This window comes from Rhinopithecus bieti, unplaced genomic scaffold (genome assembly GCF_001698545.2).
Source record: "Rhinopithecus bieti isolate Rb0 unplaced genomic scaffold, ASM169854v2 scaffold_51345, whole genome shotgun sequence".
Classification (NCBI taxonomy): domain Eukaryota; kingdom Metazoa; phylum Chordata; class Mammalia; order Primates; family Cercopithecidae; genus Rhinopithecus; species Rhinopithecus bieti.
In genome coordinates, this window is record NW_016820792.1 from 1,134,592 (window position 1) to 1,147,303 (window position 12,712).

General features: G+C 41.4%; 1 pseudogene; it reads left to right on the plus strand.

The window, feature by feature from the left end:
- The first annotated feature begins 657 nt into the window (after positions 1–657).
- LOC108520509 (prohibitin pseudogene) overlaps positions 658–12,712 on the plus strand; it is a 22,723-nt pseudogene continuing 10,668 nt past the window's right edge.

Sequence of the window (12,712 nt, forward strand, 5' to 3'; positions counted from 1 at the left end):
GCAGAGTTCTAATTCTGAGTAATTGGTACTTGTCTGCTTCATCCTGTTAGGAAAAAACGGTGTTCCTGGATTGTTGTGATATAATAATGGTACCCAGCCTAGGCTGTGCTAAAAATATGACCCTTGCAAAGTAGATTTCTCTTTTGTTCTTGGGATGAAACTTGCAGCTTTATTACAACTCATAAGAGCACCTATTCTATTTGTGGAAACTATGCTTGCCTGTGTTTACCGTGCATTTGGTCCATTTCTTGCATTATAGGTAGGGTGAGTCTGGTTTGAGTCTGCACGGTACTATTTGCTCTTGTCAAATTTCAGTTTGTACCTTATATCTCAGTATAGTATAAATATTAACAGTACCTTCTGCTTTCAGAAGTATCCTGGTTTGGATGAGAAATTATATGTTCATCTTACACATGTATGTTATAGTACCTCCAACACAAGTCATCTCCCAACTCTCCATATTGAAAAGGTTTACAGCTTCCATTACATAAATGAAACACTACAGTTTGGAAGAATAGAACAGTAAGTTTTCATCAAATGGAGTTTTACATTCTATTCAAGGATTGAGGACCGTGCTGGCCTTTTTGGAACAATCTGGCAATGCCTCGGCTACATCTCTAAAATCTGCTCAGTACTGATACAGTGGCCACTAGGGCCATGGTCCTTCAGAAGTTCTTGACTCTAGATTTCACCTTAATCAATAGAGGAGTAGTGTGTGCTCTTATTGACAGTGAATATGCTATCGATATTCTTGTCAATTAGAACTTGTCTAGGATTTGCATATTCACATTCAAATAGAAACTACCACATTTCAGCAGTGGGAGGGAAGGAGCTGAGTTACATGGGCTGGTAGTCTTTCAGAAAATTGTGTAAGGCATCTTGGCAATATTGTGGACTATGATAAGCCTGTATATAGCGGTAATACTGATAAAATGTTGTATATATTGTAGTCTTAAAGGAATGCATCAAAAATTTTATTGTGTAAGTATTGAAACTGTACATTATGTATTTAAGAGAAAGCAAATTTGAGGCTCAAGTAATAAGAGATCATATGCAGATTTAGGTCTTCTAGCAACAAAAATGGAAGACTAGAGAAAAAAATGCTATAACTTCTTGATTTCACTGTTAGTAGGTAATATCCTGATGTCTTTTCTCCATAACTGCAAGTACATTCAATCTCCACAGGCTGTTTTTATAAAAAATGCTAATTAATTTGTGTCCTTGTAATTAACTAAGGATCTATCTTAATAGATAGATCACTACAATAAAAGTGATGTACCATCTGCCCCACAGCAACAGAAGGATTTTGCTTTGTATCATAAATCAAGTTCAAAGAATATTCTTTGGTAAGATGTTAAACTGCAAACTTTTTTTTTTTTGAGACACAGTCTCACTCTGTAGCCCAGGCTGGAGTACAATGGCATGATCTCAGCTCACTGCAACCTCCGCCTTCTGGGTTCAAGCAATTCTTTTGCCTCAGCCCCCCAAGTATCTGGGATTACAGACGTACACCACCATGCTTGACGAATTTTTGCATTTTTAGTAGAGACAGGGTTTCACCATGTTGCCCAGGCTGATCTCAATCCCCCGACCTCAGGTGATCCACCCATCTCAGCCTCCCAAAGTGCTCCTCAGGTGATCCACCCATCTCAGCCTCCCAGATTACAGGCCTTAGCCACCGCGCCTGGCCATTAACTTGCAAACTTTCACGAGAGTTACCCATCTTGTTCTCTTTGTGAGACAGATATTCATATGAATTTGAGTTAATGTTATCTATGCTTTGTCGTCTATTAATGTAAAGTTTTCCAGGAAGTATTATTTGACCAGAGTCATTGTGAAACACTTATCAGAAATTATTATTACATCCTTCGAAAATAACCTCCAACATAATCTGTACTTTTGATTATTTTTCTTACTGGATACATTTTCTTACTTGATAAATTGTAGTTCTGGACATAATGTTGAGTTGAAGATGCAATGCGGTAGTTTCTTTTAGGATCATCTCTGTATTTCTAAAGTATAAAAATATTTATCATATTTCTTTATCAGTACAGAAAATAATTATTGCCAACTTGACTCTGCTGGCACATAATTTGACAATGTGTTCTTCATTTAATTTAGATTTTAGCAAAATCTAGAAGATAGGAATCCTGGCAATTGGGGTTATTTACCTCTAGGGCATTTTCCAGCTAAAAGGAGGAGTGGTTCTTTTGACAGTTGTAATGTGAAAGGGGTACAAAAGTTGGAGTCCAGGTCCCACTAAGGGAAATGTCCTATTAGCACAATCCCCACTCTCCCCGCCCCCCACTTTTATCTAAATGACAGTACCCCAACTGTAGGGAGAACTAAAAGAAAAGCAGCCCTTCCTCAGACTGCAGCCCAGCTTCCAGTGATTTGGAAGTCTAGTCTCTGAAATCGGATTGAGGTCGGCCAAGATGACAGTGCTCATAGGGACCTGATCAAAACACACGAAAATATTTTCTGGGGAGAGGTATCTCCTAGGGCTCAAATTGTGTGAACAATCTTTCAAATAAAATGTCCAACACACACTCTTGTGCACCCAAGCACATGAGGTGCCAAGACAACATGAAGACTGAAAGAAATGGTAAGTAATAGACCTAGATCTGTAGGGGTTCTGAATATTGGAACTAACAGATCTAGATATTAAAGTAACTATGTTTACTATAGCCAAGTAAACAAATCTAAGATAGAAAATACAGTTGAAAACTGTACAGAAATAACATAGACAATTTTTTTTAAAGTACCTAGAAATATTCGAACATTAAAAAATATAACTGAAACTAAGAATTTAGCGGTTAGGTTTGACATCAGATTTAAAGGGGAATTACTATAAGAGCGGAGAGAAAAAAAAAAAAACAGAATGAAGCATGGAGAGACAAACAGATAAAAATTACATAAGAGAGAATAATAAACCCAGAGGATGTGATGAAGGAAAAAAACGAACATGCATTTCACTGGAGTTCCAGAAAAAAAAAGGAAAGAGGAAGTGGGTCAGAATAAGTATTTGAGGAGCTTATAGCTGAAAAATTTCCAAACTGACTAAAAACATTGTCATAGCCCAGATCCTCTAAAAAGCAGAGCTTGAGGCAAAAACTTACATGTTTACTTTACTGGTAAGTGTATTCCCACAAGCATAAGAGTGGGGTAAAATGATGTGAGATAGAGAAGGATGCAGTACAGATATAGCATGTGTTATACTAACGTGGGCATACACTCATTGCAAGTCTATTACCTCGTCTTGCAACCCATCATCAGAAAAGGTATGTGAGCCACTGTTATTTCAACAATCTGGTTCTGAGGAGGAAGGGAGAGAAAACTGTCCAGGAGTTTTCCTCTCCCATTGGGTAGAACCCACTACATGGCTTGATACCTCCCACACTTCAAGGTTGTGTACACGTGAGCACCGAGTGCCTCAGCCCACTGGGAAAGTCCCAGGGCAGGACATGAAAGCACATAGCAAGTGTGTGAGATAAGCCACAGGTTGTGCTCAAGTGTGACAAGGATCAGAGAACAGCCACCACAGAGGGCAGATATGAATCTGTGTCAATAAGGTTAGCTCATAGATCTGGGGTAACACAAAAGTAAATCTTGTACAGACATCAGTCCAACCAATTCCAGAAGCTCTTCAAGCCCAAAGCAGGATAGGAAAAGGTTTTCACCTAGGCACATTGGAGTAAAACGGCTGAAAATCCAAGGAAGACGGAAACTCTTAAAAAGCAGCGAGGGGGCCGGGCGCGGTGGCCCACATCTGCAATCCCAGCACTTTGGGAGGCCGAGGAGGGCGGATCACGAGGTCAGGAGATAGAGACTATCCTGGTTAACACAGTGAAACCCCGTCTCTACTAAAAATACAAAAAATTAGCCGGGCGTGGTGGTGGGCACCTGTAGTCCCAGCTACTTGGGAGGCTGAGGCAGGAGAATGGCGTGAACCCGGGAGGCAGAGCTTGCAGTGAGCCGAGATCGCACCACTGCACTCCAGCCTGGGCAACAGAGTGAGACTCTGTCCAAAAAAAAAAAAAAAAAAAAAAAAAAGCAACCAGAAAGCAACCAGGGAAGGAGAGCGGGCAGAGGAGGAGTTGCACAGCGCACGCGCAGTATATGTGGCTGGGGAATTCGTGTGAACGTCAGGGTGGAAGCAGGTCTGAGAGGCTCCAGCAGAAGAAGACATAGCTGCCAAAATGTTTGAGTCCATCGACAAGTTTGGCCTGGCCTTAGCTGTTGAAGGAGGCGTGGTGAACTCTAAACTCTGCCTTATATATAACGTGGATGCTGGGCACAGAGCTGTCGTCTTTGACCGATTCCGTGGAATACAGGCCATTGAGGTAGGGAAAGGGACTCACTTTCTCACCCCATGGTGACAGAAACCAGTGATCTTTGACTGCCGTTCTCAACCACGTAACGTGCCAGTCATCACTGGTAGCAAAGATTTACAGAATGTCAACATCACACTGCGCATCATCTTCCGGCCCGTGGCTAGCCAGCTTCCTCGCATCTTCACCCGCATCGGAGAGGACCATGACGAGCGTGTGCCGCCGTCCATCACGACCGAGATCCTCAAGTCAGTGGTGGCTCGCTTTGAAGGTGGAGAACTAATTACCCAGAGAGAGCTGATCTCCAGGCAGCTGAGTGATGACCTTACGGAGCGAGCAGCCACCTTTGGGCTCCTTCTGGACGACGCGTCCTTGACACATCTGACCCTCGGGAAAGAGTTCATAGGTGGAAGCCAAACGGATGGCTCAGCAGGAAGCAGAGAGGGCCAGATTTGTGGTGGAAAAGGCTGAGCAGCAGAAAAAGGCGGCCATCACCTCTGCTGAGGGTGACTTCAAGGCCGTTGAGCTGATCACCAACTCACTGGCCACCGCAGGGGACGCCCTGATCAAGCTGGGCAAGCTGGAAGCTGCGGAGGACATCGCCTACCAGTTTTTACACTCTCGGAACATCACCTACCTGCCGGCGGGGCAGTCTGTCCCCTGCAGCTGCCCCAATGAAGGCCCACCCTGCCTGCACTCCGTGGGCCAACTGGGCCACAGCCCGGATGATTCGATGATTTTCTTTTTTTCTTTTTCTTTTTCTTTTTTTTTTTTTTTGAGAGGGAGTCTCACTCTGTCCCCCAGGCTGGAGTGCAGTGGCATGATCTTGGCTCACTGCAACCTCCACCTTCCGGGTTCAAGAGATTCTCCTGCCTTAGCCTCCTGAGTAGCTGGGACTACAGGCCCGCACCACCACACCCAGCTAATTTTTTGTATTTTTAGTACAGGGGGGATTTCACCATCTTGGCCAGGCTGATCTTGAACTCCTGACCTCATGGTCCACCTGCCTTGGCCTCCCAAAGTGCTGGGATTACAGGCATGAGCCACCGTGCTCTGCCATCCCGATGATTCTTAACACCGCCTTCCTTCTGCCCCTACCTCAGAAATCACTGTGAAATTTCATAATTGGCTTAAAGTGAAGGAAATAAAGGCAAAATCACTTCAGATCTCTAATTAGTCTAAAACAAAAAAGGCAGCCGGAGGAAAAAAGACAGATCATCCTAAAAGGAACAACAACTGAAATGATAGCTTACTTCTCAGTAGAAGCCATGGAAGCCAGAAGACAATAACATGGCATTTTCAATATACTGAAGGAAAATAGCTGCCATAGTGACTTAGCAAACATCTACAAATATTGAAAATACTCTTTAGGAATGAAGGAGAAATAAATATTTTTTCAAGAAAAAATGGAGTGAGAATTCATCCCCAGCAAGCCCATCCTACAAGTATTAAAAGGTGTTCAGGTAAAAGGAAAATGAGCCCGTGCAGAAGGCCAGAAACAGAGGAAGAAACACGAAGCAATAAAAATAATAATTATGCTAGGGTCTTCGTTCATTTGTGCCACTGTAACGGAATATCTCAGACTGGGTAGTTTATAAAGAACAGAAATTTATTTCCTCAAAATTCTGGTGGCTGAGAAGTTCAAGATCAAGGCGCTGAGAGCCTTCATGCTGCGCCCTCACATGGCAGAAGATGGAAGGGCAAGAGAGAGTGAACCTACTCCCACCAACCCATTAATCCATTCACCTAGCTCTTCCCCCAAAGCCCCACTTCCCAAGACTGTTGAATTGAGGATTGAGTTTTCAACACAAATTATCAGGGACACATTAGAGCATAGCAACTAGTAACTCTAAATGAATTGTTAACTATATAAAACAAAAATAATGTGCAGTTTAAAATATTTATAGATATAAGACCACAACAGTATATAATTTGGGAGGGAGGTGTATGGAGTTACAGGGCTTAAAAGCCTCCTACTGGAAAAGGGTAAAAATACCAGTTGACATTAGACTTTGTCAAGTCTAATGCTTGCTAAAAATCTGCATGCTATAGTCTCTAAGCAACCACCAAAGGAAGAGTAAAAGCTGTATAATGTCCTAGCAAATAGAGATTAAAAGTAGAATTGTTAAAAATATCAATTATCGGCTGGGCATAGTGATTCACATCCATAATCCCAGCACTTTGGGAGGCCGAGGTGGGCCGATCACTTGAGGCCAGGAGTTCGAGAGCAGCCTGGCCAACGTGGTGAAATCCCATCTCTACTAAAAATACAAAAATTAGCTAGGTGTGATGGCAGGCACCTGTAGTCCCAGCTACTTGGGAGGCTGAGGCAGGAGAATCACTTGATCACAACACCACACTCCAGCCTGGCCAGCAAAGCGAAACTCTGCCAAAAAATAAAAAATAAAGGAAAGAAAAGAAAAAAGATAAATATAAAAGAGACAAGAATGGAGAGACAAAGGAGCATAGAACAGGCAGAACAAGTATACATCACATAATAATTTGGTAGATATAAAACCAAATATGTCAATAATTATAGCAAATGTAAAGCAACTAAATGCTACCATTAAAACACAAAGAATGACAGGCTAGTTTAAAAAAATAAACCCCATGGAAAGAAAGTTTAGATTTCATCTCCTCCAAGTTATCTGTAAAACAAAACTATCTACAGCCCATCAGATTTGGTTTGAATTTATAAACCATAGCAATCTCACTTATCGCTATATCCTAATTCAGATAATTTTGTTTAGATGGGGTCTCACTATGTTGCCCAGGCTAGACTCAAATTCCTGGGCTCAATCAATACCACCTCAGCCTCCCAAGAAGCTGCCACTGCACCTGGCTTCAGGTAATTCTTTTCTTTTTTCTTTTTTCAGGTAATTATTTTCTTTTCCTTTGTCTTCAAATGTTAAAGAATCCCTTCATTACTGAGCCAAAAAAAAATTGTCTTAGACATACTTTATTGAGACATAGACAATGTCTCTCTCTCTCTCATTTCATATGACAGTCCATCAGATATAGGAATATGGATACCAATTTTTCTATTTATATATCCCTAGTTTAAAAAAATAATTTTTACATCATCTTCACCATATTTTTATATCATTTATGAAAACAGCTCCTTGTACAGTTGGCCCATTGATCCAGCTTGTTAAATTATTTTCAGACTTTGCTTAAGTGAACCATCATATTGTCACTTTCTTCCATTTCATATCATAGGGAAGTGATACAAAGAGCATGCTTTCTATATTTTCATCTTATTCATTGATAAAAACATTGAATAGAACATATCTGATGACTGTGCTTCAGAGCAGGCTTTGGAGAACTTTTTCTAAACTGACCTTGATCCATGAATCAACATTCTGAAGGTATGCAGTTTTAAACATTAATAAATTTGCCTGTGTAGCCAGTTCACCTTCCTCCAACTTGTCCATGAGAGGCCTTGAGACGTCTTGAGTTGGCATAAGAGTCCTTGTTAGATGCCTTGCTTAAATTCAAATACCTGGCTGGGCACGGTAGCTCATGCCTGTAACCCCAGCACTTTGGGAAACCAGGGCGGGTCTCTCAAAAATAAATAAATAAATAAATTCAAATACCTTGGGTCTGCTTCTCAAACTAGATGTGACAATCTCGGAAGCGAGCACACATCTCCTTTCCATTTGCTTATGGGGACAGAAAGTCAACTATAAACAATATGCAAGTCTGCAGACTTAGGTTAGAAAAAGTATGATAATCCAGTACCTCATCCATCTGCGGGCACTGAAGCTGCTAAACATCACTTTTTCTTTTTTGAGATGGAGTCTCGCTCTGTTACCCAGGCTGGAGTGCAATGGCGCAGTCTTGGCTCACTACAACCTCTGTCTCCCAGGTTCAAGCAATTCTCCTACCTCCGTCTCCCAGGTTCAAGCAATTCTCCTACCTCTGTCTCCCAGGTTCAAGCAATTCTCCTGCCTCAGCCTCCCAAAGTAGCTGGGACTACAGGCACGTGCCACCACTCCTGGCTAATTTTTGTATTTTTAGCAGAGACGGGGTTTCACTATGTTGGCCAGGCTGTTCTCAAACTCCTGATCTTGTAATTTGCCCTCCTCGGCCTCCCAAAGTGCTAGGATTACAAGCGTGAGCCACCGCGCCTGGCCTAGACATGACTTTTTAAAGAAAATGCCACAGTGGAACACACTGGACCTTTGAACCCCTGGAGAAATTCAATGGGTTCCAAAGCATGAATAATAAGTAAAACTAGTAATAGCCTTTAGAAACCCCAGGGGCCATAGTCAAGGTAGAGTGTACTTCAAAAAGTTACAAACTGGTTCATCTGAGGCTCAGAGGGCACTGGTCTCAGAGAACTGAGATGAAGATGCTCCCTGAACCAGAACTCTGATGTCCTTCTTAGTAAATTGGAATCATGACAGTGGACTTCTTTCCTAGAGGAGCTGCATGAGTTAGGATACTTTCTGCTGTACGTAACAAAAACTGACTCAAACTGGCTTAGACAATAAACAAGTTCATTATTTCACCAAATCAAACTCCAAGAGGCAGAGCAGGCTTCAGGCTTGGTGGATTCAGTAGCACAATTCTGCCATTGGCAGCCCAGGAATATTCTTCATCATTCCAATGTGGGAGAGAAATAGAATTACTAAAATTGATTTAGACTATTTTCTGGGGTTGAATGGATGTTGGTGAGTCAACCACCAACAGAAGAGTTTTTGAACATTGAATGTAGAATAGAACTCCTAGTTCTAAGCTAGGATTTCTTTCCTGGCTTTTAGGGTAGTGTCAACCCTAAGGCAATACGATTGAAGGCAAGGATATAAACTAGCTGACCTAAGAATACACCCAAAGGGATGTAACTTTATCCCTAGGAACAAACCTCTACACAGTCCTATAATCTTCTCCAACACAGTGGTAACGCAGTTCTTGAATTCTAAACAGAGGTCTGGGACTCAAGTGGGGAAACATTTGTTCCGTGAATACCATGTGTATGGAAACCTTTCTTTTCTTCTGGAAGTTTGAGGCAGAAAATCAAGATGGGAAAAACACCCAGGTACCTTTCTAGTTGGAAACCAACCTAGACTAATTTTAAAAAATGGTAAAACAGAAACTGAATGATTTTATTGGCTGTTCAATAATGGATTTAGTGAAGAGAAGCTGGAACTAATGAATAAACTAAGGAATAGGATATTGCTTTCATTAACTAATGCTACCTCTACCTTTGATCAGGAAGGTATAAGAGGTGGCTATGAACTCTGAGCAATAATCTTTTTCTTTATTTCTTAGTGATTGAAGTGTTTTAAAACAGGATTTTTTTTTTTCTTTGAGACAGCGTCTCACTCTGTCGCCCCCAACTGGAGTGCAGTGGTACGATCTCGGCTCACCACAACTTCCGCCTCCCAGGCTCAACAGATTCTCCTGCCTCAGCCTTCCAAGTAGCTGGGATTACAGGCACGTGCCACTACTGACTGGCTAATTTTTGTATTTTTAGTAGAGACGGGGTTTCACCATGTTGGCCAGGCTGGTCTCCAACTCCTGACCTCAAGTAATCCACCCGCCTCAGCCTCCCAAAATGCTGGGATTACAGGCATGAGCTGCCATGCCTGGCCAGAGAAATATTTTTGACAGCTCAATTTATCGTATATACTAAATTTACAGTGCATGCTAAGAAGAGAAATGTTAATTACCAAAAATGAAACTGATTTTTACCATAGAATGATTTCAGTGTTCTTAGACATATACATTTGTCTTCGTCATATGGGTTGCTCTTTCAGAGATGAGCATTGAAAAGAGAATTCCATTTCTAGAGTAAGATGAATGTATAACTTCTATTGACTTCAAGGATTACAATTGCCTCCAGTTGAAGCAATTCTCATTCAAGCCACGTATTTTCTGTCTAGTCTCCCTACCTTTGGATAGCATATAAATTTCTAAGAAATAGACAGGGAGAATGATGGATTTGCATGCAAATGTTGGTATTTATTCCAAATTTAGCCATCCCATACAAGGACACTATGTCAAGAGCTGATGAAACATATTTGAATAATGGAATCTTGGGTTAGAGAAGACCACATCTCTGATGTTTGCATTGCGTTCTATAAATAACTGCAAGTTAATATTGTGCAAATTAACATTTTAATGCAAATATTTCAATGAAACTTTCAGATTCAGCCTCCTGTGTATTAATTTAGCTGACTATCCCTTAGAGACTTCATAATTTATTAATTTGTTCAGAAAATTTGATATGTGCCAGGTGCACTGCTTTAGGTATTGGGGGTATGGCAGTGAACAAGATGGGCACAGTCCTAGTCTTTGTGGTCATTACATTCTTGGACATTATATTCATGAAATAACCAATTAATCAAATGAACAAGATGATTTCCAAAAGTGATAAGGCAGTGAGACAGGGTGATATAAAAGACAGTGATGTAGGAGTGTAATATGAGCTGGTCAAAGAAAGTGAGGAGGTGATATTTGAGTAGAAACTGAAATAACGCATGGGAGGCAGCCAAGTGCACAAAATCTTTATTTACTCCAAGAGAAATAATATATGCAAAAGAACTCTGCAGCACTAGCACAATGCCTTCTTCCTTATAGCTGGTTGGTGCTCCAAAACTTGCTTACTTGAAAAACTGTCACATTTACAATAAAATACTTAGGACTGTAGAAATTAATTTGTCATGAAAAAATATGGACAAATTTAACACCTGCTCCAGGATGCTATAGTCTGACGTCTTTATTGGGGGTCACTAAGGATTTAAAGAAGAAGAAGGAATTGCTAACTTCTATTTCCTATTTTACTAGTCAATTTTTTTTTTTTTTTTTTTTTTTGAGACAGAGTCTCCCACTCTCACCCAGGCTGGGGTGCAGTGGTGAGATCTCGGCTCACTGCAAGCTCCGCCTCCCAGGTTCACGCCATTCTCCTGCCTCAGCCTCCCGAGTAACTGGGACTACAGGCGCCCGCCACCACGCCCGACTAATTTTTTGTATTTTTTAATAGAAACGGGGTTTCACCATGTTAGCCAGGATGGTCTCGATCTCATGACCTTGTGATCCGCCCACCTTGGCCTCCCAAAGTGCTGGGATTACAGGCATGAGCCACCGTGCCTGGCCTAGTCAATTTTAATTACTGTAGCCTCATTAGATACCCTTTGTGCAAATGTGAGTGTCTTTGCCTGCTTTCTGGTTTGATTTTAAGTTGGGATAGAAGTTACTTAACAATAACAAGAGTTGGCAGTAGCTGATCTTTCCCAGGTCCCAGACACACATCCATTTGCAAAACATATCCATTTATTCCCACTATATATGTGAACTTGGCATACAGTCAAAAACAGAAGCACACGTGCTATTGTCCAGAATGTTTTCTGAATATTCATTATTTACCAGAAGTATTTTCCGAATACTTGTTATTTAACTCCTGAATTAACAAGGCTGTGAAGGGAAGCAAAATTGATTTAAAAAAGGAGCGAGAAGCTGGGCGCGGTGGCTCATGCCTGTACTCCCAGCACTTTGGGAGGCCGAGGTGGGCAGATCACCTGAGGTCGGAAGTTTGAGACCAGCCTGGCCAACATGATGAAACCCTGTCTCTACTAAAAATGCAAAAATTAGCCAGGAATGGTGGCAGGTGCCTGTAATCCCAGCTACTCGGGAGGCTGAGGCAAGTTCATCGCTTGAACCCTGGAGGAGGAGGTTGCAGTGAGCTGAGATCATGCCGTTGCACTCCAGCCTGGAGGACAAGAGTGAGATGTCGTCTCAAAAAAGAGAGAGAGAGAGAGAAAGAGGAGATACCACATGATCTAGGGTATCTAGGTCATTTAATAAACAAGGGAAAAAATATAATGAGGATGATTAAGACGAGAGGAGCTTCTAAAAGGACTTAACTATCAAAGGATTGAGACAGGCCTCTGGAGAAATCTGATGACGTCTTTTAAGTATTTTTGCAAAAATACTTGTGCTGCCAATGTTAATTATGAAGAATGTTGTCTCCTACTATCCTGCAAAAATCAATACTTGTTTTATTCTTTATTTATTCTGTGATTTGACACTTAGTTGAAATTATAATCTTAATTTTATCCAACTAAGATAAAGTTTTTACATTCCTTAATTTTATGATTCAAGATAAACTTCCAATTGAACCTTTTTTTCACTATTTCTATGAAAGTTTTGTTCCCATTCCAACTTGTCTCACTTTTAAAAGTAGATGGTGGCCGGGCGCGGTGGCTCAAGCCTGTAATCCCAGCACTTTGGGAGGCCGAGACGGGTGGATCACGAGGTCAGTAGATCAAGACCATCCTGGTCTACACGGTGAAACCCCGTCTCTACTAAAAAATACGAGACCATCCTGGTCTACATGGTGAAACCCCGTCTCTACTAAAAAATACAAAAAACTAGCC